The sequence below is a fragment of the Mesoplodon bidens genome (genome assembly GCF_964165515.1).
Source record: "Mesoplodon bidens genome assembly, chromosome: 3".
Classification (NCBI taxonomy): domain Eukaryota; kingdom Metazoa; phylum Chordata; class Mammalia; order Artiodactyla; family Ziphiidae; genus Mesoplodon; species Mesoplodon bidens.
This window is the reverse complement of record NC_138178.1, coordinates 63,832,796-63,860,468: the sequence shown is the minus strand read 5'-3', so window position 1 is coordinate 63,860,468 and position 27,673 is coordinate 63,832,796. Positions and strand designations below refer to the sequence as shown.

The following is a 27,673-nucleotide window of genomic DNA, read 5'->3' as shown; positions in this document are numbered from 1 at the left end:
TAGGGAACTATAGACAATCTCCTGGGACAAACCATAATGGAAAAGAATATTAAAAAAAATTATGTCTATGTGTGTATAACTGAGTCACTTTGCTGTACAGCAGAAACTAGCACAACATTGTAAATCAACTATACCTCAATTTAAAAAAAAAGGGGGGCTTCCCTGGTGGCGCAGTGGTTGAGGGTCCGCCTGCCGATGCGGGGGACACGGGTTCGTGCCCCGGTATGGGAGGATCCCACATGCCGTAGAGTGGCTGGGCCTGTGAGCTGTGACTGCTGACCCTGTGCGTCCAGAGCCTGTGCTCCACAGCGGGAGAGGCCACAGCAGTGAGAGGCCCGCGTACCGCAAAAAAAAAAAAAAAAAAAAAGGGGGGGGGGGAATTCCCTGGCGGTCCAGTGGTTAGGGCTAGGTGTTTCCACTGCCGGGGGCCGGTTTCTATTCCTGGTCGGGGAACTAAGACCTGGCAAGGCATGTGGTGTGGTGCCCACCTCCCCCCCTCAAAAGAGTATCTCTTTATTTTTATTTTTTTTTATTTTATTTTATTTATTTATTTTTTTAATTCTTTGTTATGGGCGGCGGTCCCTTGCATTGTCAATTTTTTTTTTTTTTTGATGTTGGAGGTAGGAGTTTTTATTAATTAATTTATTTATTTATTTTTGCTGTGTTGCGTCTTCGTTTCTGTGCGAGGGCTTTCCCTAGTTGTGGCAAGCGGGGGCCACTCTTCATCGTGGTGTGCGGGCTTCTCACTATCACGGCCTCTCTTGTTGCAGAGCACAGGCTCCAGACACGCAGGCTCAGTAGTTGTGGCTCACGGGCCTAGTTGCTTTGCGGCATGTGGGATCTTCCCAGACCAGGGCTCGAACCCGTGTCCCCTGCATTAGCAGGCAGATTCTCAACCACTGCGCCACCAGGGAAGCCCTCTTTATTTTTTTATTATTATTATTTTTTTTGGTGTAGGCACTTTGCTGGCCTTACTTTAGCCCCAGGTTAACATCAGGGGAGAAGAATTGAGGAACCGGGTCTTTCTGCAGGCAGGCAGACATGAAGGAACAGAGCTCCTTGCAGCCAGAACCCAGGAGTTCCAGGCTGGCTCCAAAAGGAGAGGAGCCACCATGCAAACACAGGCAAAATGTTATGCAAATCAGCCTTTTGGAGGTTTGCATGGGGGTGAGGGTGGGAGGCTGAAGGAAGGAGCACCAGTAGGCAGTCTGAAGGGAGGGCACCTGGGTGGATGCTGCACCCATTGCGCAAGGGGAGGTCCAAAATCACTTCAAACTCCCAACCAGACCAGGACTTAGTAAAGCACAACTTATTGAGATAGTCGATTGCCACTTTAGGTCTATTCCGGTGAATGAAAAAGACACCTTAAAGTATTTTATTTACTCAGTGATGGGGAGGTGCAGAGACAGGTGTTTGTGGGGAGGAGAAGAGTGGGGCAAAGCAGACAGGGGACACAGAATCTTCTCAGAGGCTGATTCTGCTTATCGTACCAGCCACTCAGAGTGCCTCAGCCAGACCTCCTTCAGGCCATCCCAGGCGCCTCTTCCAAGAAGCTCAAAGAAGCTCTCCTCCTTGGGGTCCTGCCTTGGGCTCACCCTGTAACCAAGCAGGACCCTCTGTGGCCTTCCCAGGATAGACCCCCTCCCCCATATCCTCTGCTGTAGCTTCTCTCTGAAGTACCCAGATAATAGTATCTCATGCATATTTCCTGAGTCTTTCAGATGCTAAAAACCACTGCTAAAAGGAAGAAATTAACTACTTGATGATCCTGAGCATGGCACCCCCAGACCTACTGGTGCCTAAGGACTGATAATGTTAACCACTCTGTTACCTCAACATCAACCAGAGAATTGTTCATGAGCTGATCACATACCCCGGCATGCCCTTCCCTCTCCTGGTCTTTAAAAGTGCTTTGCTGAAACCCTTCGGGAGTTCAGGGGTTTTTTGAGCACAAGCCACCCCTTCTCCTTGCAAGGCTCTGCAATAAATCTTTCTCTGCTTCAAACTCTGACATTTTGATTTGGTTTGTTTGGTCTCTGTGTGTCGGGCACACGAACTTGCATTTGGTAACAACCCCATCAGCGGTTTAGCCTGAGGGATACTGGGGGACAGGACTGGGAGAAGATGGAAAGGAGAAGCTGTGCTGTCCTTTTCGTCTCCCTGACACGAAGTGCTGGCGAGTAATGTGAGCATGACTGGGGAAGGCATTCTAGTCCCCTGAATGTCACTTCCATTGGGAAGCCCTCCTTGACTTACCCTCCCCACCCTCCTCAGTACCTCCTGGGCCAGGAAGAGGGGCCTGGCTGAGTGAGGCTTGGGAGATCCAGAGTTGTTTTGCTGATTGCTCTTAGGTGTCCTGCCTTCTCCATCAGACCATGTCATTCCAATCAGATGTGATGTCATCTCCCCATCCATCAGTGTCCCTTTCAGAGCAGCCCTGGGAGAGCTGGGCTGTGTGTCTGCCCGTGGATCTCCCTTAGGCTGAGCCCTCCTCCCCCACCTGTGGGGTCGCATAGAGGATCTTGTGAAGATACCCCATACACACACTCTCTCTCCCCAGTTCTCAAGACATCACTGGGGAAGGAAGAGGACAGGATTATGGAGAATTGGCCCAGAGGCCCAGAAACTGCTGGTCACACTGCGACACGTGTTCTGAGTGCAAGTCTCCCCCGGCCACCCCATATGTATCTGAAACAATGAAGCTGTATTTATTACTTGCAAAAAGAAAAAAACAAAACTGTACTTGCTATGAAAGCACAAAATCTGTGCAACGCAAGAGCTGATCTTACACAGGGTATGGAAAGCATTCTGTTCAGCAATTGGCTGACTTTCAGAAGCCAGACTGTTTGCAGACTGGCTGACTTTCAACCTTAAAGTTTAGGAATTGGTTGCCTTTCAGAAGCGGTAGCGCTGGGGAATAAGGCTGTTGCTGATTGGCTGGCTCTCAGAAGCGTGCTCACTGGAATGAGACCACCACTGATTGGCTGGCTCTCAGGGTACTGCCGTAAGGCTGTCGATGGTGACTTCTGCCAGGTTTAAAATGGATCTGTTAGTGGCTTAGGGCTTGGCCCCAGAAGTCTTTTCTTTTCTTGAATTTAGAAAATAGAAACGTTTTATTTTCACCTCCCCCACACTCCTGACTTCTTCCCTCTCTGACCAGCCAAGCACTGATCATCTGTGCCCCAACTTTGTCCAGAAGTTAGTCTGCCCAGACCGGGTCATTCATTCCTTCAACACCTCTTTCTCGGGTGCCCACAATGGGGACCAGAATTCTAGAAAGCAGACCAGATCCCTTCCCTCCTGGGGCTGGATACACCCTCCTGAGCCCAGAGCTGGGCATCCAGAGGTGTTTAAATATTTGTTGAGGGGAGGCATGGTCAGTTCTACCTCTCAGGCCTCCAGGGCAGGCAGAGGAGACCTTGTGGCTCCGGGTCTGGCTTGCACTAGGGTCCTAGAGCAGCTGGGTGAGAGAACTCAGCTAAGGGAGGAGAGAGGGGCCCTGGGGAAGTTGGGGAAGTTCAGAGCACAGCACAGTGCTGCCTGTTGCATGCTCAGATAACCACTGGCTTGGGCCTGGGTCCCAGAGCAAGGAGAGGGCTGCCTTTAAAGACAGCAAAAGCCTAGGAGGTGCGTCTGTGGAACCTCTGTCCAGTGCAGAGAGCCAGGTGGGGACCAATGGCTTGTTTCCCCCATATTATTTATAGACTCTGCTTTGTTCCAAAGAAGATTGGAACCTAAGCATTAAAAAGATTGGAATCTGTCAGTCTTCCTCACTAGACATCCCCTGCATGAGTGGTTGAATGAATGAATGAATGAATGAATGAATGAATGAAAGGCTGTAAGGGGATTGCATGGTGGATTTGGCAGAACTGGTAGAAGCCATACCCTTCAGTTTTTTTGCTCCTGTAAAATCTAGCCTCAGCACTTGCCACTCCCCCCACGCACAGCTTACTGGTTTCTCATATCTGGGACCTAGTCTGAGTCCCTTATGACCCAGCAGGGGTCCTGGTCCTCTCTGGGAAGTATTGTGGTCCTTACTCTGACTCTATTCCACCCAGCACTGGAGAGTTGAGGGTGTTCTGATGGTCTGCATTAGTTGGCTTTAACTCTTCTAGAAAATGTTGAGTACCTTTGGGAAAAAACAAAATACAGTAATTTGGGTCCTAGGTCAGAAAAACAAATTTATGTTTGGCTTTGGTCTGGGTTGGTTTTGGCCTTTGGCCACTGGTCAGGAGAGCGAGAGGGCAGGGAAGATTGTCTTGGCCCCAAAGCAGGAGAAGTGGGTTAAAGCCCAGCTCTAGCCAGAATCACATAAGGAACTGGGCCAGGCCTTCCCCTCGACTATTTATGTTAACACACATTTACTGAGCACCTGCCATGTACTAAGTATGGTGTGGGGCTCACATAGACTCTGCCCCAGCCCTCAGGGGGTTCAGAGTCTAGTGGGGAGACAGATAAGTGAGTAGGGCTTTCAGCGTAGAGTGATCAGGGAGTGAGCAGAGGGGCTGTCTGAGTGCAGTGGAGGCCCCAGATTCAGCTTAGGGTGAGAGGTGACATCAGAAAAATGTTATGGAAGCAGGACCAGCTACATAACCTGTATGGCCCCAGGCAAAATGAAAATGCAAGGCCCCTTGCTCAGATTTTGAGATGGTGATGGCAGAGCATTAAACCAAGCACTGGGCCCTTCTCAGCACAGGGCCTGTGTGACCGCACACATCCTACACCGACAGTGCAGGCCTTGCTTAGAGGAGGAGACACCTGGGCTGTGTCTGAAGCATGAGTGTGAGTGTGGGGGAGGGGAAGGGGGTGCATTGCAGGCAAGGGTGCTATGCAGGCCATGAAACAGCCCTGTGTGTACGAGGACCTGGCAGCTGTGTGGAATTCCCAGAGCCTTGTTTCCTCAGATCTGGGTCTTAATACCTATCCAGGAGCTGATGCAACCCAGACAAGGTTTTCCCAGGCCTCAGGGATTATATGAGGCTGCCAGCATCCTTTCTTGTCAGAGGATAGGGCTGGGAGTGGCACACCATCATTTTAATCTGACATTATTGGGAGATGTTTTTCTGTTTGTTTTTTGGCTATGCTGCATGGCTTGCAGGATCCTAGTTCCCCGACCAGGGATTGAACCCGGGCCCTCTTGGCAGTGAGAGTGCAGAGTCCTAACCACTGGACCACCAGGGAATCCTCCTCATCCTTTCTTAAGAAATAGAAGTTACTTTTTGTAATGTATTTGGCAAATAAATAAACATACAAAAGTGAAGTGAGAAGCCTACATTGGTTTCCCTAAAAAAACTAAAAGTGGCTGCTCTGTGAACTCCCCAAATCTAGGCTCCATGGGGCTTGCCCTCTTGATGTCATATGTCCCTGGAGAAGCCATAAGTGACACACAGCCAGCCTTGCTGAGCGCCCAGCTGGACGAGGGGCAGACAAGTTCCAGGAGTTGGGATTCAGGAAGGACCGGCTGGAAGGCTCCTGCCCCGCCAGTTCTCTACTCTCTGCAGGGTAAGGCACCAGCTCAGGCCAGGAGCTGCTGAGAGGGCAGCCTTGAAAGCCAGCAGGGAGATAACAGAAGACGGAGAAACCAAAGCCTCCCCTGATAACCCACCAGGAAGCCAACACAGAACAAAACAGAGAGATAAGGGGCAGACTGCCTTTCTCAAGGCCAAACGGTTTTAAAAGACACTCCTTGGGGTGGACATTGGGTTTAAAGACTGGGCTGATAAAGAGATCCTTTGGTGGGGAGCTAAAGAGATAAATGAGTCTCCACCAGCTGGTTTGGTGACCTCCAACAGGACTGGGCTCCTGGATGGATGGCAGCTGGACGCCTCCAGTGCTCTGAGTTCCGGCCTCATCCTCCATGGTCAAGGCTGGGTTCTCCTATTTCAGGCTCCTCGGGCCTCCCGTTTTAGTCTAAAGTGGGTACAGATTTGTTTGGTTTTTAAACAAAGGTAAGTAGACTGTATGTCTAAGAAATGCTCAATCAAGTGTCTTTGAGCCAAGGAGGGCCTTGGGGGCCATGTGGTATGACAAAGGCCACCATGCGACCTTGGCTGCTGCTGGTGTGCCTGTGCCCTGTGACTGACTTTCTGTGAGCCTCTGTGTTCTTGTGGGCAACGAAGACGATGAGCTCAGTGGGGCAGGGCTTGGGGAGGAACAAGAGACAGTAGATATAAAGTACTCAGCCAGTACTGCCGCTGCCTGGGTGCTGGGCTTTAGAAGGCCTCACTCTGGTCCTGCCCTCCCTGCTCCACTGGGACCAAGAGTAGAACCCACACTCCATTCTAGACTACACTCTGGGTCCCCTGCCTACAAGGCCCCCAGCCCACTTTCCAGACCTGAGCTGGTTTCTGCCCACCTTATGTTCCCGAGGGCTGGCCAATGGTGCTGTTGTGCAAGAGGACATAGGGAGAGTTTGAACAGACGTTCTGGGGTGCCAACACACATGAGTCCTAGGCTACTCATGGTGCTGTGATAGAATATGTTCCAGTCACTCCTGTATTTCCAACCACCCCGACACTTAGTGGTGTGAAACAGGAACAATCATTTTATTGTTATCTCTTACGGTTCTGGAGTTTGACCGGACTCAGATGGACTGTTCTGTTTTCGGGTCTCTTATGTGGTGGCAGTCAGATGCTGGCTGTGGGCACTGCGCCTCCACCTATGCTGGTGTGCGCCGGGACTTCCTTGCGGCATAGCAGCTGGGGTCTAAGAGCAAGAGTCCTGAAAAGGATCAGGCAGAAGCTGAAACTTTATATCTCAGAAGCTATAACTTTCAGTTATAGAAATCATATAGCATCGTTTCTGCTGCAGTCATAAGGCTGCCCAAATGAGAGGGCAGGGCACACAGGCTCCACGTCTTAATGGGACTTGTGTCAAAGTACATTGTAAGAAGGTACTTGGATATATTGTGGTGGCCACCTCTGAAATATGCAACATGCCACCAAAGAGAAGGGAAGTCAGCCACGGGTAGGAGCCTCTGTATGTTCTCTTGCCGCAGGCCTGCAAATGATACAGGCGGTGGCAGTCTTTTGTCACCCAGGTTCCTCTGATCTAGGTGTCCACACCTGTGGGAAGCCATTCTGTTTAAACCAGAAGGTGTCCAGCCAGGACCCCATAGCCAGTCTCCCTGACCTTGTGAGTCCAACAGCAGCAGCTAGGGTACAGGCCTCAGAGGGGAGGAATGATTGAATTAGTCCCAAGAGTTCTTTCTGGCACAAGACTCACCAGGAAACCCCACCCTTTCCCCTCCAGGAGCAGAAGGAGGGAGAATCTGCCACCTGGCCATGAGGTCTCCTATCCCGATGGAGAGCCCAAAGCCCTAAGTTCTAGGCCTCAGTCACTGTGTGATCTTGGACAACTCACTTGTCTTCCAGCCTCACTCTCTCCTCCCCTGTGAATCGGGATGGCGGGCTGGGCTGGCCCTAAAGCCTCTGCCCACTCCTCCACACCCAGCAACAGTGACTACCTGTTCACACAAGTCCCAGCTCTCTCGTTACCTCCTTAGGAGAACACATCACCCCTTCCAGAATATACCCATCCCTGGCTCTATGGGGGCAAACCTGTTCTGATTTTGATCACAGCTATTTTCCAGATCAGTGCCCAACAACAGGAGATGTTTGCTGCATCTGACTTCACACAGCCTCTCCTAGGGACTGGCCCATGGCTGGGGCTGCCTCATCCAAATCTCTCCCTCTGTGGTCTTCTTCTCAGAGAGGAACCCTGGGCTGGAGGTGCAGATTTGCACCATTCAATCGGATGGTTCAGCAGCAAGCATTTTCAGTTTCTAGGACATGGGAATGGCAGCCCAGCAGGAGGGAAAGGCATCTTCAGTTTAATATGGTGGGAGCTATACTCTCAGCAGGGAAAAGGGTCAAGGTCAGGTTAATGAGGAAAATCAGGGCCTCATGCAAGCTACAGGGTGCATCCCCCACTCTGTGATCTTCGGGAGGAAGAAGTCCAGCAGGGAGGAGAGTTTGCTCTCAGGTCCTTAAAGGGAGAAAATGCAAGCAGCTGGGGCTGGTGGAGAGCAATGGGCTGGGAGGGAGGACCCATCACCACCCCCAACCTCAGAGGGGAGCCCGCCTGCCAGGGAAATCATACACACCCAGGGGGCCATCTGGGAGGTAGCGCTGGGTTTCAGTGCTCTGTGGGGAGCGGTGGTCAGTCTTATGGGGGGAGAGTTTGCAGAGACACCAGTCCTGGAAGGTTAGAGAGAGGACTGAGGGGACTGTGGGGAGAAGAGGTGGCTTAAGAAAGGAGGTTGTGGGCTTCCCTGGTGGTGCAGTGGATAAGAATCTGCCTGCCAATGCAGGGGATGCAGGTTCGATCCCTGGTCCGGGAAGATCCCACATGCCACGGAGTAACTAAGCCTGTGTGCCACAACTACTGAGCCTGCGCTCTAGAGCCCACGAGCCACAACTACTGAGCCTGTGTGCCACAACTACTGAAGCCCGCACGCCTAGAGCCTGTGCTCCACAACAAGAGAAGCCACCACAATAAGCCCGCGCACCGCAATGAAGAGTAGCCCCCGCTCGCCACAACTAGAGAAAGCCTGTGCATGGCAATGAAGACCCAACACAGACAAAAATAAATAAATAAATAAAAGGGAAAAAAGGAGGTTGTGACCAAGCTGAAATGGAGAGCCCCCCACCCCTTTACAGGAAGAGACCTGCCCTTACCCCTAGTATCCATCCCAGCCCATGGTTTGCCTCTGTCCCCTGGGTCTGGGCAGTTTGGGGACTGAAAGTATTCATTTCAGTAAGCTGTTTAAGCTTCCCATGGAGGCGGCAAGGACTAACAAAGACAGAGGTGACATTGTGTATAAAAAGGGGTTTACCTTGCATGGGGTGCTGAAGAGTAATGGCTTGCCTAAGGTTGCCAGATCAAGCAAATAAAAATACAGGGCTCCTGTTACCAAAGGCAAGATGGTGTGCTCGACACACAATGAGGCCAACCAAACCAAAAAGTTGGAAGAGCCAAGAAAGGTTTGTTGCAGGGCCAAGCAAGGGGGACAGGTGGCTTGTGCTTAGAACCCCACGAAGTCCCTGATGGTTTTCAGGGAGAAGTATTTATAGACAAAATTGGGGGGTGGGACTGCAGGGTGTGGCGTTCTTCCGATTGGTTGCTGGTGAGGTAACAGGGTGGTTTTCCAGGAATCTTGTGCTCAGCCTGAAGTTACCATCGTCCACCTGGGTGGGGGCCTTAGTCCCTGTAGAAGAACTCAAAGATTTTGTTATGTATATTCCTTGAGGAGGAACCAGGATCCTGCTTTAATAGCTGCACTATAGTTTCTTGATTGTTCCTCCTTTGTTTCTGCATTCCCTTACTTCCCTGATTAGCAACTGTTTAAATCTGTTCCCTGGAACTCAGGGAAATCTAGGAGGCTGAAGCCTTTATCCTGCAAATAAGGAACAAGGAGTGAGGGTGGGGGGCAGATCGCAGAAAGGCTTTTGTGCCCAGGAGGGCCCCACTGGGTCCTGCTTGGCTACAATAATACTAAGACATTATTTACCCTTTTCATTATGTTATCATTTGACTGATCACTCAAAAGAATGGTGGGTAAATCTGTTAATACCTTAGCACAAATTAAGGCAGTGGCACATGAAGGGATCAGGATATGCCACCCCAAAGTATACCATTTTGGCATAAGGATTATTGTGACCTGAAGGCAACTGAGAATCAACAGATGCAGGAAGAGTTCTTTATCCTCGCTTTATCTACCTAAAAGTAGGGCATCGATTTCCCTTTGCGGAGGTGTTTCCCTCAGTACCAGGAAGGGAGGAGAGACTCATCACTGGAGATGAAGAGTGAACACAAAGATGAGTCTATGTAGACAGACCTTACTAGAATAACCCTTATCTTCCATCAGTTCCTTCATATATTTCCTAGCCACTTTCCCATGGTTTACTATTCCTCAAAGCCCAAACCCCCTTTCCTTTGTTAGAATGATATATAAGACCCCAACCCTAATAACTTCTTTGAGGTTCAGTTCTTTTCTGTAAACTCCCATACATGTAAATATTAATAAAAATTGTATGCTTTTCTCCTGTAAATCTGTCTTTTGTTTGTTTACATATTCTGGCCCCCATATTCTGAACCTAAGAGGGTAGAGGAAAAGTTTTTCCTCCCCACCACACCAAACTATACTGGTAGTCATTGTAGGCTTCATTGCTGTGTATTTGCAATATGAATGCCCTTGATGGAGCAGTAAAAAATATTAATTTTATTAAATCTCAATCTGTGAGTAGTGCATGTCTGTCTTTTTAATATTCTGTGTGAGAAAGGGGAAAGTATGCATGAAGCACTTCAACATCCAAAGTATGTTGGTTGTCTCAAGGAAACGCACTTGTGTGATTCTTTGAGTTGCCAGCCAAACTAGCTGTTTTCGTGGAGTACCATTTTTACTTGAAAAAAAGAGTGACAAACACTGATGATTCAGACTCTGATAATTTGACAGACATTTTCTTGAAAATGAATGTAGTGAACCTGTCACTTCATGGAAAATGATGGACACTAATTGTTGCTTACAGTAAAATTTGAACTTTCAAGCAAAAGTTAGAATTTTGGAAAACTTGTATTCACTATGAGCTTCACAGCTTCCTACTGCGATACTGAAACCAAGCAGGACCCTGTGGGGCTCCTGGGCATGGAAGCCTTTCAAACAGTTGCTAATCAGGGAAGAGAGGGTATGAAGAGACAAGGGAGGAACAGCCAAGAAACAATAGTGCAGCCTTGGGGCAGGGTCCTGTTTCTGCTTCAAGGGTTATACATAACAATGTCTTTGAGTGCCTTTTTTTTTTTATCATTTAAAGCTAAATTTAATTCTTGTACAACCATCTTTGTATTTTTGGATTATTTTCTTTCAATTTTTTTTTGAATTTTATTTTTTTTTATACAGCAGGTTCTTATTAGTTATCCATTTTATATATATTAGTGTATATATGTCAATCCCAATCTCCCAATTCATCACACCACCACCCCACCTCTTTGAACTCTTTACAGAACTAAAACCCTGAACAAATGGAAGATGTTAGCATTTTTCATTCTGGAGAAGATCATAGTTTAATAACCTTGAGAACTTCATCAAGAGACCACTTGAGGTCAGATTAAAGGAACCAGAGAAGCTCATTAGGAGACCAACTGAGGCCAGATTAAATGAGTGCAGACCCTGTGCACACTCTAATCCTTATCAGCAACCTGCCCTTGAACAATTGCTATAAAACTCCTCACCAAATCCTCCTAGGCTGGGACACAGTTTTGAGGGACACAAGCCTGCTGTGTCCCCCTTTGCCTGGCAAAGCAATGAAGTTATCCTTTTCTACATCACCCAAAACTGTCTCCAAGATTCGATTCAGCATGGAGGCCAAGTTTTTGGCATCAAAACTGGGATATAATAAGAAATATGTATTTGGTTTTCCTCCATTTATTTGCACAGAGCTCCAATAATCCTTGGAAGTTCCAGAGTCATAGGGGTGAGAGAAGGTCTTTTGTTATTCATCATAAACCCCTTTCAACCACACCTGAGTTTATGCTAATAAGATGATTTCTGAAGGATGTTGGGCTGGTTGCCAGAGGAACTAATCATAAGATTGAGGGGATTGTGAAACCATGCAACTCAGATTGGGACTTGAACCCATGTGCTTGGACTTGAAGCAAGCCAAAACCCAGATTGGGACTTGAACTCATGTTCTTTTTCTTTTTTTTTGGCTGCACCACACAGGATCTGGGATCTTAGCTCCCCGACCATGGACTGAACCTGCACCTCCTGCATTGGAAGGATGGATTCTCAACCACTGGACCACCAGGGAAGTCTCAAACCCACATTCTTTTAACTGAGATCACACACCTAGTCTCAGGACTTAATGAAGCTCAGGTTCTTGATGTCACACTACAGAAAGAATTCAGTGAGAGGCAAAGTGACAGGTAAGAAGTGGATTTAGAGAGAAACACACTCCACAGACAGAGTGTGGGCCATCTCAGAAGGTGAGAGCAGCACTGGGGTATGGGGTTGTCAGTTTTTATAGGGTGGGTAATTTCATAGGCTAATGAGTGGGAGGAGTATTCCAGTTATTTTGGGGAAAGGGTGGGGATTTCCAGAAATTGGGCCACCACCTACTTTTTGATCTTTCGTGGTCAGGGAGGCTAGAGAGGAGTGGGGCTCCTAGCAATACTCCTGAGGCTGGCCTGGCCCCACTCCTCCCTCTGATTGAATCTGCAGGGCTGGGCACTTCTGCTCCTTCCCACCAGGAGCCTGGAGGACGAGGGGGAAGATGGGAGGGCTGAGGCCACTTGGTGCCCACTGACTTTGATCAGCCTGTGGTCCCTTCCCCCTCCCAGGGCACTCCTCTCAGGGATTGGGGTGACCAGAGACTTGCTGCCCCAAGTTACCATTAGCCTCTAGGGCCAAGATGACTCTACTAAGTAGAGCTCACCCCACTCTCTCCAAGGAAGCTCTTGGCTCCAAGAAACAGAGACCTCACCTGTGTTTGCTTCCCTTCCTCAGGCTGTTTTGCCCTGATCCCTGGTGGCCCCTGAGGCTGCCGCTCTGAATTGAATGTCCTGAACTAGAATGCCTTGTCTGCTACAATGACTTAAGAACCATATGTGAGTCCTGGCTCTCACCTTGAGCAAGTTACTCTACCTCCCTGGGCCTCAGTTTTTCCAGCTGTATAATAGGGAGGGTAGTATCAACTCCTGGCTGGCCTCAGAACTGTCACAGTGCTGGTGGGTGTGTCACTTAGCTTATGCTATTGTATTACAATGAGCACATAACGAGGCTCGAGTTCCACTGGAAGTTAAATCTTCCACCATCTTGGATCTAGTTAGTTCTAACCAGTTTTTGTCATGTCCTGTGGCTATGTCATTCTTTTAAAGGTTGTGCCCTGTCCTCTTCTCTCCTGTTTCAGTTGGATCTTTTGGTCCATCCCTTACCTCTGGGGAGGAGAGCAGGACTTGAGGCTGACTTAATCATCAATGGTCAGTGATTTAATCAATCTTGCCTCTGTAATGAAGCCTTCATAAATACCCTTAACCAAAGGGATTTGGAGAGCTTCTGGGTTGGTAAAAATATCCATGTGCTGGGAGTTGGTGCACCCCAACTCCATGTGGATGGAACTCCTGCACTCAGGACCCTTCCAGATCTTGCCTTATGTACCTCTTTATCTGGTTTTTCATCTCTATCCTTTATTTTATCCTTTATAACAAACCGGTAAATTTAAGTGTTTCCTTGAGTTCTGTGAGACATTATAGCAAATTATCTAAAAGGGGGTTGTGGGAACCCCAGACTTAATAACTGATTAGTTGTCAGTACAAGTGACAACTTGGGACTTGTGGCTGGCATCTGAAGTGGTGGCGGTCTGTGGGACTGAGCCCTTAACCTGGGGGTCTGCTGTAACTCCAAGTAGTTAGTGTCAGTTGGTGTCTAGAAAACTGGTTGATGTAGGAAAAAAAATCCATACATTGTGTATCATAAGTGTTGTGAAAAACAGCAGTTTTTTCTTTTACTGGTACTTAAAGACTTTCCTGATGAGATTAGTAGTGATAGTAACAAATGTGATTTTTCAATATTGTATAATTAAATGTGTTAAGATTTGGAAGATCTGTATAACTCAATCAGTATTTTCCAAATGACAAATGTATGATGTTACAAAGTCATGCACATATAAAAGATTCATTCAAAGTGCAAGACAGGACAATAGATTTTAAGGTAACAGAGTATGAAAAATGTTCTTGCCGTGGTTTCAGATTTACATTGCAACTAACCTTTAAGAAAATGCCACTTGTTGAATTTTGATGTGCTATCAGAAAAGAACATCCACAAAAGGCTATTAGAAGGTTCCTCCTTTTTCTAGCTATATATCTTTGTGACAGAGTTTTCTTCACTTACTTCAACCAAAAAAATGCATTGCAATAGAGTGAATGCAGAAGCAGATATGAGAACCAAGCTGTTTTCTATTAAGCCAGGGATTAAAGAGGCTCTCAAAAAATGCAAAACAAAGCCATTCTTCTCATTAAATTTTTTTGTTTTGGAAAAAATAGTTTCTTTTCATAAAAATATGTTCTTTACATTAATATATAATTGGTTTATTATAGTTATTTTTAAATGAATTAATATATGAATATTTAAAAATTTTCTTAGTCTTAATTTCTAATAGCCCTCATTAATAAAAGTGCTTTTGGGTCCTCAATAATTTTGAGTATAAAAGGGTCCAAAATTAAAAGTCTGAAAACCGCTGCAAAACAGAGTGAATGTCTTCATCTCACTCCTGAATCTCAGCCTACTGTTTGCTTCTCTCCAAAGACCACTGCTGTGGACAATGTCTTACCTATCCTTCCCTACATTCTCTGTCTTTATACCCAAAAGGTACTCACTATTCTGCACCTGGATCTTCTCAGTAGCAAAATAATGGACCACAGGAACTAGTCTGTATCAGTATATATATATTTGCTATGTTCTTTTTAATGGCTGCATTATATGCCTATTATAAGAATTTAATGTAATCAATTAAACCGTTCCTCTGTTGCTGAACATTTGGGATTGTTTCTAATTTTTATTTTATTTTATTTTTTAAATAATTAAAACAATGATGCAATGAACATCCTTAGAAAAGTTTTAAACAGGGAAGTGATACAATCAGATTCACCTGTTTAAAAAATCATGCAAACTGCTGAAATCTGAAGTAGACTGGTGGATTGTATCCATGTCAATTTCCGGGGTGTAGCTATTATTACTATTACAAGAGGTCATCATTGGTGAAAGCTGGGGGGATGGGAACCAAATGAAGGGAATCTCTCTATTATTTCTTATAACTGCATGTGACTAAAATTATTACAAAATAAAAAGTTTAATTAAAAAAGAACCCTGACACCCATTAGGATGGATGCTATCAAAAACAAACAAACAACAAAACAAAACAGAAAATAACAAGTGTTGGTGAGGATGCAAAGGAATTGGAACTTTTGTGTACTGCTTGTAGGAATGTAAAATGGTACAGCCATGGTGGGAAACAGTATAGAAGTTACTCAAAAAATTAAAAATAGAATTACCATATTCTCCTTCTGGGTATGTACCAAAAAGAATTTAAAGCAGGGTCTCAAAGAGATATTTGTATATCTATGTTCATAGCAGCATTATTTAAAATAGCTAAAACATGGAAGCAATTCAAGTGTCCATCAACAGGTGAATGGATAAGCAAAATGTGGTATATATATCCAAAGGAATGTTACTCAGCCTTAAAAAAGAAGGAAATTCTGACATATCCTACAACTTGGATGAACTATGCTAAGTGAAATAGGCCAGTCACAAAAAGACAAATACTCTGTGATTCCACTTATATGAGGTTTCTAGAGTAGTCAAATTAATAGAAACAAAAAATTGTGGTTGCCAGGGACTGGGTGGGGGGTAGGAAATGGGGAGTTGTTGTTTAATGGGTATAGAGTTTTGGTTTTGCAAGCTGAAAAAATTTTGGAGACTGGTAGCACAAGAATGTAAATACACTTAACACTACTGAGCTGTATACTTGGAAATGGTTAAGTTGGTCAGTTTTATGTTATGTGTTTTTTACCACAATTAGGAAAAAAAAACTGGAGGAGGACTACTGAAAAAACATCACTCTGGCTGCAGCAAGGTTTGGAACGACCAGACAAGAGGCAGGCAGGGCTCCTAGCAGAATGTTCCTATTGTCTAATGCTAGGGCTTGAACCAAGCAAGTGGCATGGAGCTGAAGCGGCTGTGATAATTGAATTATTGGTCCAAATCTTTGCTCCCTGTAAAAGAATTCTCCATCCATACCCTTGTCATAGTCGACAGAGAATACTTTCCCACCTTTTGACTTTGTGTTTGGCTATGCGACTTGCTTTGGCCATTAGGAAGTTTGTGAATCTGACAAGAGAAACTTTGAAATATGCTTGCTCACAGGACATGCCCTCTTGTGCTGCAGTAACCTATCATGATAAAAACATTCCCTGGACAGCCACTGCTCCATCAGTCTGGGTCCTGGAATGAGTGTCCAGGAACAGACCATATGCCCTGGGTAGCCACTGGTCCAAGGAGAATGAGAGACATGTAGAGCACACCTGAACTCAACCTGGTTTGGAGCCTGAAGCTAGATGATTCAAGGTACAGCTGACTCACAGACCCATGAGCATGACAATGTATGGTTATTGTTTTAAGCTTCTGAGTGGTTTTTGTTTTGTTTTGTTTTTGGTATAGCACAAGTAATCATTTTATAATGGCACTTTAGGTACACCTTGAACTTTATACAGTGTTGTATGTCAATTATATCTCAATAAAGCTAGAAAAAAAATAATGGCATTTAGCAGGCTTTTATAAACTCAACCATCATTTTGCTGACAGCAGAGCTTACCATCAAGCAACATTTAACCCCCAAACACAGAAGACATTCCAAAGGCAGTCAGGAGAGTGCTGAGATGGTTCAAGTTCACATACAGACTGCTAGTGAAAGCACAGAGCGAAGAATCCCAGGAGACCATTTCACAGATGGGAGTATAGAAGACTAAGACCTTAGCTATAGTTCATACCAGGGTGTTGGTATAATTGCTGTAGGAAAATACAATCAATACCTCTTAGCATAATCTTTCTGGAGTGACTTGAGTCTGGGAATTGAAATGAATATATTCTTACTGGTTGGGATTATTTGGTTAAGATGCTATTTGGAATAAACATTATCCTGTGATAATGAATCACTGGTCCTTGCAGGATGGAAGAGGCCCAGAATAGTTAACTTGCCCTCAGGTTAACTTGCCACCAAGGAGGCAATTGGTCTTCTGGAGAAATGGTATTAAATAGGGGACTTGGTGTTCATCTCTGTTGCTGGCAGTTTGGACATTCGTTAGCAACAGTAGTTAAGTCAGCCTTGGTTAGTGGGAACCTACACTGTTTGTTGGGTTCATGCATGGTCTCCATCCCTCTGACTGTGGCTACTTCCTTCATGTGTCCATTGTGACAGCACCAGAGTGACCAATGACTGAAGTTGGCTGATGTCAGATGGCCAAGTCATCTTGGTATCTAGTGCCTTTTCCATGGTGAATAAGTTTCTGAGTTTTGGGAGGTCATTTATTACACAGCCACATTTTAGCTCTTAACAGACTAATAGAGAGGCATTAAAAATTTATTATGGAAAATTTCAGACATATACAAAAGTAGGGGAAATAGTATGATGAACCTCTGGGTATGTGTGTGTCATATGGCCAATCTCGTTTCACCTATACCCTTGCCCACTCCTCCCTCAACTCCTGGATTATCTTGAAGCAAGCTCAAGAGATCATATTATTTCATCTGTAAATATTTCAGTATGTAGCTCCAAAAGATAAGGAATTAAAATAAGACAATACATTATACAAAAAATCATTAATAATTCATTAACAGAAACAGCAATCCAGTCAGCATTTATATTTCTTTGATTATCTTATAATTTTCTTCTCTTCTTTTCTTTTTTATTTTTATTTTATTTTTAAAATTAATTAATTAACTTAGTTATTTATGGCTGTGTTGGGTCTTCGTTGCTGTGCGCGGGCTTTCTCTAGCTGCGGCGAGCAGGGGTTACTCTTTGTTTTGGTGCGCGGGCTTCTCATTGCGGTGGCTTCTCTTGCTGTGGAGCATGGGCTCTAGGTGCATAGGCTTCAATAGTTGTGGCATGCCGGCTTAGTAGTTGCGGCTTGCGGGCTTAGTTGCTCCGCGGCATGTGGGATCTTCCTGGACCAGGGCTCGAACCCGTGTCTCCTGCATTGGAAGGCAGACTCCTAACCATTGTGCCACCAGGGAAGTCCCTTGTAACACTGTTTTGTGAAAGAAATTGGATCATTCATCATTGTAGTTTGCCACAGTCTGGACTTGGCTGATTTCATCCTTGTGGTACCATTTAGTATGTTCTTTTGTCTTCTGTATTTTCTGTAAATTGAGCAAATTCAGATTCAACTTTTTTTTTTTTTAAAGACTGCTTCTTAGGCGGTGATGTGTGCTTCCATCAGGAGCACCTAATCTCTGGTTGGCTCTCTTTTTGTGACATTTGCAGCCATTGATGTTCACTGCCTGGATTCATGAGGGGCTGTGATATTTTAACCACATCACTTATTCTTCTTTTATTAGCAGGCATACTTCTACAAAGTGACACTTCCCCTCATTGATTATTTACTTACCCTGAGGGAGAGATCATATATAAAAGACAGGCTGAATATTTGATGCTTTCCTTTTATTTACCAGTTGCCTAGCAGCCTCCTAAAGGGACAAATGAGTTACTTTTAAAAATGCATATGAATCAGTGGATTTAAACATGTTTCATGGGTGTCAATCAGTCTATTACAGTTATTATTCTTACTGATGCTCAAGTAATCCTTCCTTTGGCTAGTGGAAGTGTATTCAGGTTGGCTCCTGTGTTTTGATTTGTTTTGTTTTAGGCCGTGTCATGTGGCATGCGGGATCTTAGTTCCCGAACCAGGGGTCGAACCTGTTTCCCCTGCATTGGGAGTTCGGAGCCCTAACCACTGGCCCACCAAGGAAATACCAGCTCCTATGTTCTTTTGACACAATCCTGGTAGTGTTTCACAGATCCTTATGACATGACAAGATGTGAGTTATCTACTTTTCAGAAGCACTTTTGCATCGGCAGTGCTTGATGACTGATTGCATGTCAGTGGCAGTGGGAGGGAGACTCACTCCTAGTTTTGTTTGTTTGCTTGTGTTGGCTGCACCACACAGTCTGCGGGATCTTAGTTCCCTGACCAGGGATTGAACCCAGGCCCGTGGCAGTGAAAGCGCAGAGTCTTAACCACTGGACCGCCAGGGAATTCCCTCACTCCCAGTTTTATGACTTGCAAAGCTATGTGGACAGTGGTGTCACTCGCTGCTTGAGAAGAAGGAGCAGGTTTGGGGTCAAGGTTGAGGCTGAGACACCTGGGGCAGAGGTATGCTCTGTGGCTCTGCAGCTCTGCTTGCTACCTTCCATCCCATCCTGTTTTAGTCACACATTTATCAACCCATCCTTGATAAAATGCCAGGTCTGTGGGGGTCATGAGAGAAGTGATTCTTGCCCCTGAGAGCTCTAGGTCCAGATGCAGAGACAAGCTTCTTTCTCCTGAAATAACAAGGGCTGGGGGCGGGAGACCAGAGTGGTCAGAGAAGACTTAGAGGGCACTGTGGGGAGGACATACATCTCCGGCCATCCCTTAGGGCCTTGGGGACTTGAGCAGTACAGCCCTAGCACACAGGAAGGGCAATGGCCATCACTGCAGACGGCCATGGGGTGGCTGAAGACAATGGTACTCCAAGGCCCCAGCCAGCTGCAATCTTCCACATGGCCCAGGGCACAAGTCAGCACAGCCATGCAGGGCAGCCACGAGGGGTCACTTTCCTCCTCTGGTGTCTGGGCATGAGAAAGCACTGCTCTTCTCCAAACATGGCTTGGGCTCCAAAGAGGGATGTGTCTTGTTGTTGCGGTGTGCTCAGCTTGGTTATATAACCCTCCCAGCCGCTGACATATACACACACTTGTGCATTCACTTGTGGGACACAAAGCACATGCGTTCAAATTAATAAACTTGCCTCATGTACAGTCACGCACAGCCACCCACTGCCACATACACATACAGAGGAAGTGCAGAAGAGGAGAGCTGGCCCTGTTCAGAGGGTGAGAAGACTGTGTTTGAATCTGGCTCCTTCACTAGGCCCCTGGTGTGTGGACCTCAGATTACTGATCTGTAAAACAAGATGTTGGCCTTAATGTCCCTGTCCCCGAGGTCCTTGCTCATGCTGACAATCAGGTTCTATGGTTTTCAACGTACATATGCATTCCTAGGAACTCTGGGGACCCCCTGACCAAGCCAGAGGATTACCCCAGAGATGCTCTAATTTCCCTAGAATATTTAAGTGTGCTGTCCCCCCATCACAAAGGCACATTTTAGCCAGAAGGAGCCCTACACCTTCTGACTCCCCAAGCCCTCAGGCTGAACCTTGCTTTTTCCCTGAGTACCTCAACCCAAGGAGAGTGAAATGCTCACCGCGTGGGCCCCCAGCTGGGATGGAGGGGCAGCTGGCTCTAGCTCTGTACCTGCTCCCTGGGCCTGGATTCCCCACCCACTTCCTCAGACCTCCAGCAGTGACAGTAACCAGTCTGTAAGTTAGCGGGGGAGGGGGTGGGGGGGCAGGTCACTATTTGCCTATGGAATTGGGATTTGCCAGCCTTCGAAGGCCTATGGGGCCCTGGTAGGTTTCTTGGGTGGATAGGAAAGCTCTGTGTGTGCCTCCTGGCTCCCTCAAGCTCAGTTTGCTCACTCCCAGGCAGCTGCCAAGGGACCCTGAAGCTTAAGGGATCCTCTAGGTTGAATGTGGTTTTTCGGAGAAGTCCTGTGGGGAGAAGGGAAGACTTTTCCACAGAAAGGCAGACTATGTAGTGAAATTGGGGAAGCTCTGAACTAAATCAACAACTTATACACTATGTGCCTTTGGGCAACCTCTAGGCCTCAGTTTACTCATCTATAAAATGGGAACCAAAGTGACTATCCTAGTACCGTCTGAAGGATTCACTGAGAAACTGCCTATAAAGCACTCAGCATGGTGTCTGGCACATAGTAAGTGTTCAAAATCTAGTAGCTGTTGTTATTATTATTGACTGAACTGTCTTTCAAAACAGGGCACAAAGGTAGGTTCTGGGAACTCCAGAAAGGGATGCTTGATTTCTATATTCAACAAACTTTGAAAGGAATATTAAAGTACATTATAAGCATTTTGAAAATAATGACTTTTACTTCTGTATCTGGCAATATGCAGACAAATTGAGTAGTGAAATCCCTCTCTAAAAATGTTGAATATCAAAAATGTGCATGTTAAAGCATAGATGAACTAGTGTAAAGTAAGAGAAACAGGCCGAAGCCAGAATAACAAGAGAGCATGATCCTAGCAGGGTAAGCCTTAACTAGAGCCGGTGCTCCCCTGAGGGACTGGGCTGTAGATGGACCTCCGGGCACCACGTGAGTACTTCTGACCCCCACTCTGATTCTAGCCACTGCAGAGGTGACCATTTTCATGTGGACCTCGACCAGCCTCATGTAGGTGTCACCTCATCTTGGGCACTTGTGATCTACCTCTCGTTCCTGTCTGAGACTATTTGACTCTGCAGGGCAGGATGACCTTGGGAATCTCTTGGACCTTCATACATGTGCAACCCCTAAGTTCAGAGGACTTAATATCTGTAGGGCCACTCTTGATCAGTGGGGGACAGGAGCAAATAATAAATGCTTCTCCCTTTAGTCTCCATGTCACAAGGCTCCTCAGAAGATCCTGTGAGAATCAAGAACATATCAGAGGTCCCCTTGATAAGGCGATCTTGTACTGGCTTTTGTTTCTTTGTTTCACTTTTCCCAACCCTCACTCCTGTTCCCTGGGGTCAAATTAACTGCATGCAAGTTTTGTCTGAAGCTCTGCCTTAGGAGAAACAAAACAGAGCAGGAAAGAGAAAGAAAATGTCTTAAGTCTGGGCCTGGGAAGGAGGTTATCAAAGACCCCTCCCCTCCCCCCAATTTGGGACTTCTCAAAAGTCAATGCTCTAGGGGAGAAACAGGGGGAAAAATACCAACTCACACACAGAAGACTTTCCCATATTTGCTTAGCTCTGGGTGGAGCAGGAACACAGGGGATAAAAAAAGCCCACTAGTTTTCCTGATATAAAACAACATTCATGGGCTTCCCTGGTGGCGCAATGGTTGAAAGTCTGCCTGCCGATGCAGGGGCCGCGGGTTCGTGCCCCGGTCCAGGAAGATCCCACATGCTGTGGAGCGGCTGGGCCCGTGAGCCATGGCCACTGAGCCTGTGCGTCCGGAGCCTGTGCTCCGCAACGGGAGAGGCCACAACAGTGAGAGGCCCGCGTACCGCAAAAAAAAAAAAAAAAAATTCATGTGGAGGGAAGCCCTAAATCATATTCTTTGTGAGAGTGGAAAAACTCCAAGCAAAAATATATTTAAAAGTTGTTCTGGGGCTTCCCTGATGGCGCAGTGGTTAAGAATCCACCTGCCGGGCTTCCCTGGTGGCGCAGTGGTTGAGAGTCCGCCTGCCGATGCAGGGGACACGGGTTCGTGCCCCGGTCTGGGAGGATCCCACGTGCCGCGGAGCGGCTGGGCCCGTGCGCCATGGCCGCTGGGCCTGGGCGTCCGGAGCCTGTGCTCCGCAATGGGAGAGGCCACAACAGTGACAGGCCCGCGTACCGCAAAAAAATAAAAAATAAAAACAATAAAAAAAAAAAAAGAATCCACCTGCCAATTCAGGGGACATGGGTCCGAGCCGTGATCCAGGAAGATCCCACATGCCGTAAAGCAACTAAGCCCGTTTGCCACAACTACTGAGTCTGGGCCCTAGAGCCCACAAGCCACAACTACTGAGCCTGTGTGCCACAACTACTGAAGCCCGCACACCTAGAGCCTGTGCTCTGCAACAAGAGAAGCCACCACAATATTAGGCCCACGCACTGCAACGAAGAGTAGCCCCCGCTCGCCGCAACTAGAGAAAAGCCCGCACACAGCAACGAAGACCCAACGCAGCCAAAAATAAAATAAATAAATTTATGGAAAAAAACAAAGAGTATAGTATTGACAAAAGGGTTGATACATATATCAGTGGAGCTGTTAGTAATTAAACAAGGAGGCCTTCAGACTGAGGTGGCTCTAATGCGTTGTAAGCAAACCAAACCTAATCCAGAGTAAATTCCTGTAAATGCCCCAAGGTTAAAAAATTGAAAGTGAAGAACAACCAATCACAAACAGTCAACTAGGCTTTTCCAAATAAGGCAACTGCTTAAGGTATAGCAAATCAAATAATTTCCTTGTTTTGCTTCCATCTCTGCTCTATAAAAGCCTTTTCCCGCAGCTCCTGCTGGTAGAGTGCTCTTAATCACCCTTGGTTTGGTGCTGCCCAGTTTGAATCCATGTTTGCTGAAATAAAGTCTTCCAAATTTTAATGTACTTTAGTTTATCTTTTAAGAGATCAGAATTGAGATCCTAAAGGTACGCTCATGCATATATGGTCAATTGATTTTTGATAAAGGTGTCAAGTCAATTCAATGGACAAATAATATTCTTTTCAACAAATTGTACTGGGATAATTGAACATTCAGTAAAAAAAAGAAGAAGAAGAACCTCAGCTCATAAATCACACCATATTAAAAAAATCAACTCAAAATGGACCATAGACAAAAATGTAAAACCTAAAACTATAAACCTAAAACACAGTAGAAAAATCTTTGTGACCATGGGTCAGGCAAAGCTTTCTTAGATATTATACCAAAAGCACGATCCATAAAGAAAAAAATCAATAAACTATATTTCATAAAAGTTTTTTTTTTTTTTTGCGGTACGCGGGCCTCTCACCACTGTGGCCTCTCCCGTGCGTTGCGGAGCACAGGCTCCAGACATGCAGGCTCAGTGGCCATGGCTTACGAGCCCAGCTGCTCCACGGCATGTGGGATCCTCCCACACTGGGGAATGAACCCGTGTCACCTGCATTGGCAGGCGGACTCTCAACCACTGCGCCACCAGGGAAGCCCATTTCATAAAAGTTTTTAAGGTTTTGCTCTTCAAACACTATTAAATAGATGAAAAAGCAAGTCTCAGACTGAGAGAAAATATTTGCAATACACATATCTGATATAGGACTAGTATCCAGAATGTACAAAGAATTCCCAAAAGTCAGTAATAGGAAGGGGAACTTCTGGCTGAAGTGGCATGAAGAGGTTGGCAAATACTTCCATCCCAAAACAAGTATAAAACTGGACACATAAAAAACCAAAAACCAAAAACAAACCAAAAAACCTTTGCAGTGTTTTGGAAATTAGCCAAAGGCAAACAACAAATTGAGAAGCATTTATTCATGAAAAAATGCTAGAACTTTGAGCAAAAACAGTGGAATTTTGCAATCTTTTTGCCTAGGGTTGCTCCCATTACCCCCCATTGACAATGATAGTGTTAACAGGGTGTGGATGAAAACCAGAAGTATATCCACAAGAGGGGATACACCTGAAATGAAATAGGCAAAAACAAAAATTTTTATAATGTATTTGTTCATTTTGACTGTGCCAGGTCTTAGCTGCTGCACACGGGATCTTTGCTGCTGCATGTGGATCTTAGTTGTGGCATGCAGTCTCTTAGTTGTGGCATGCAGACTCCCAGCTGCAGCATGCATGCAGGATCCAGTTCCCCAACCAGGGATCAAATCAAGGCCCCCTGCATTGGGAGTGTGGAGTCTCACCCACTAGACCACCAGGGAAGTCCCCAGATAGACAAAAACATAAACCAGCAGCATTGTCTGTAAAAGTAGGAAACAAATGAAAAAAAACCTGTAGTTTTGCTAGCCTGGCTGGGAGAGCAGCACACCAGCAAGAAACTGAATGGGGAGATCCTGGAAATCAGAGAGCCATAGAAGGGCTAGATCAGCTCTCCGTACATTCCTGGCTGACTGGGAAAGTATGCACATTCACAGAGGAGATCTACAAGAGCCCTAGCAGAAAGTGAAGGCCAAGGCAGTCCTGAGAACTAGATGAACTTTGAGTAAACTTACAACCCACATACAGATCAACTGGCAGAATGGAAATCTTACAGAGTCAAGGTATTTGAGCACAACCTCATTTAAGTGGAATCAGACAGTATTTGTCCTTTTGTGACCAACTCATTTCACTTAATTTCTTTTAGAAAGCATAAAATTATATAAAGCAATAATTATAACATAACATTGTATTGTTAAGTTCATAACATATATAAATTACATATGAAACTAATAGCACCAAAGAGGGGAGAAGAAATGGAGCTGTATTGGAGGAAAGTTGCTATATTTAAGCAGAATTAAATCAATATAAAAGTAGATAGTGGGACTTCCCTGGCAATCCAGTGGTTAAGACTTCGCTTTCCAATGCAGGGGGTGTGGGTTCAATCCCTGGTTGCGGCGGAGCTAAGATCCCACATGCCTCGCAGCCAGGAAACCAAAACATAAAATGGAGGCAATTTTGTGGCAAATTCAATAAAGACTTAAAAAAAAAAATGGTCCACATCAAAAACAAAATCTTAAAAAAAAAAGTAGATAGTGATGTTAGGATTTTAATCCTTAAGCAACTACTAAGAAAATAACCTTTAAAATATAGTTAAGGTGCTTCCCTGGTGGTGCAGTGGTTGAGAGTTCACCTGCTGATGCAGGGGACATGGGTTTGTGCCCCGGTCTGGGAAGATCCCACATGTCACAGAGCGGCTAGGCCCGTGAGCCATGGTCACTGAGCCTGTGTGTACGGAGCCTGTGCTCCACAACGGGAGAGGCCACAACAGTGAGAGGCCCATGTACCACAAAAAAAAAAAAAAAAAAAAAAAATATATATATATATATATATATAGTTAAAACAATCAACAGAGGCGTGAAGGTAGTACACTAGAAATATTTATTTAACACAAATGAAGGCAATAAAGGAGGAACAGAGGAGCAAAAAGGACATGAGACATAAGAAAATAAATAGCAAAATGGATTGACATAAATGAAATCATATCAATACTTACATTAAATATAAATGGTCTAAACATTCCAGTAAAAAGACATAGACTGTCAGAATGTCTAATAAAGCAAGATCCAACTATATGTTGTCTACGAGAGGCACATCTTAAATTCAGAAGTATAAATAGGTTGAATGTAAAAAGGATGGAAAATCATATATCATGTAAACAGTAACCATAAAAGAGTGGGAGTAATTACATTAATATCAGGCAAAATTAGACTTTAAAGCAAGAAACACTACTACAGACAAAGGGATACTCCATAATGATAAAAGAATCAATGTATCAAGAAGATAAAACAGTTATAAACAAACAAATAAATAAGCAGTCAGTAACAGAGCCCCAACACTTATGAAGCAAAAGCAGACAGAATTGAAAGGAGATATAGACAGTTCAACAACTATAGTAGGAGATTTCAATATGCCTCTCTTGGTAACTGATGAGCAAATGATCAGAAAATCAGTAAGGATATAAGAGACTTGAACAATGCTCTCAAGCAATTTGACCTAACTTTGACAGAAAATTCAAACCAAAAACAGTTCAATACATAGTATTTCCAGGCAAACATGTAACATTCTCTAGTCTCTAAGACTCTCTAAATTTTAGACCAGAAAACAAGACTCAAGAAATTTAAAAAAGACTTAGATCACACAAGGTATGTTCTCTATACACATTTTTTTGATTAAATTAGAAATCTAAAAGAGAAGAAAATTGAGAAATCTCCAAATATTTGGAAATTAAGACACTTCTCAATAACTCATGGATCAAAAAAGAAGACAAAGTAGAAATTAGAGAATAAATTGAACTGAATGAAAATTCAAACACAGCATATCTATATTTATTGGATGTCATTAAATCAATGCTTAAAGAGTAATTTACAGTTTTAAATGGCTTAGGTTAGAATGGGAGAAAAATCAAATATCAATAATCTAAGCTTTTGTTTCAAAGAATTTGAAAAAGAAAAGCAATCAAACCCAAAGTAAGAGGAAGGGAGGGAATAATAAAGATAAAAGCAGAAAGCTATGAAATAGGAAAAAAATATAATAATAATAAATAAAAGAAAGAAAAAGATAATCAGTGAGGGCTTCCCTGGTGGCACAGTGGTTGAGAGTCCGCCTGCCGATGCAGGGGACACGGGTTCATGCCCCGGTCCGGGAAGATCCCACATGCCGTGGAGCAGCTAGGCCTGTGAGCCATGGCTGCTGAGCCTGCACGTCCGGAGCCTGTGCTCCGCAACGGGAGAGGCCACAACAGTGAGAGGCCCGCGTACTGCAAAAAAAAAAAAAAAAAAAAAAAATCGGTGAAACCAAAAGTGGTTCTTTAAAAAGATCAACAAAACTGATAAAGCTTACTGGTCTAACCAAGAAAAAAAGAGAATACACAAATTACCAAAACCAGCAATGAAAGAGGAGACATCAGAATACACCATTTACAAAAAGCCTGCAGCTGACTTGATACTTAATAGTGCAAACAGAGTGCTTTCCCCCTAAGATCAGGAATAAGGGAAAGATATTCTCTCTCTCTCCCTTCTATCCAGCCCTGTACTGGAGGTCCTAGCCAGTGCAAACAAGGGAAGAAAAAGAAATTAAAGGCATGCAGATTGGAAAGTAATAAGTAAAACTGTCTTTAACCACAGAGGTCATGATTCTGAATGTAGATAATTCTAAGGAGTGTACTTTAAAAATTAGTAGAATTAGGACTTCCCTGGTTGTCCAGTGGTTAAGAATCTACCTTCCTATGCAGGGGACACGGGTTTGATCCCTGGTCGGGGAACTAAGTTCCCACATGCTGTAGGGCGACTAAGCCACATGCAGCAACTACTAAGCCCATGTGCTCTGGAGCCCATGCACCACAATTAGAGAGAAGCCTGTGCACCACAACTAGAGAGAAGACTGCACGCCACAACTAAGAGCCTGTGTGCCACAACTAAGAGCCAACACAGCCAAAAATAAACAAACAAAATAAAATAAATACTTTTTTAAATTAGTAGAATTAATAAGCAAGTTTAGCAGGGTCACGGTATGCAAGATAATTATGCATAATAAAAAACTTCCCATAAATAAAAGCCAAGGCACAGGTGACTTCACTGGTGAATTCAATCAAACATCTGAAGAAGGATTAACACCAATTCTCCACAAACTTT

The 27,673-nt window shown here is 45.0% G+C and overlaps 1 protein-coding gene across 6 annotated transcripts in view; it reads right to left on the bottom strand.

The window, feature by feature from the left end:
• The window catches only part of PPCDC (phosphopantothenoylcysteine decarboxylase), a 121,845-nt gene that overhangs the window by 7,385 nt on the left and 86,787 nt on the right, over positions 1 to 27,673 (bottom strand). For 2 of the 6 annotated variants that reach the window (XR_014015281.1, XR_014015282.1), the window contains one exon: positions 6,563 to 6,720. The gene's annotated coding sequence lies outside the window, so the exon portion shown is untranslated. Of the gene's footprint in view, positions 1 to 6,562; positions 6,721 to 17,165; positions 17,909 to 27,673 lie in introns of those variants that run through there. The other 4 variants (XR_014015283.1, XR_014015292.1, XR_014015284.1 and 1 more) reach the window with 4 other exon arrangements.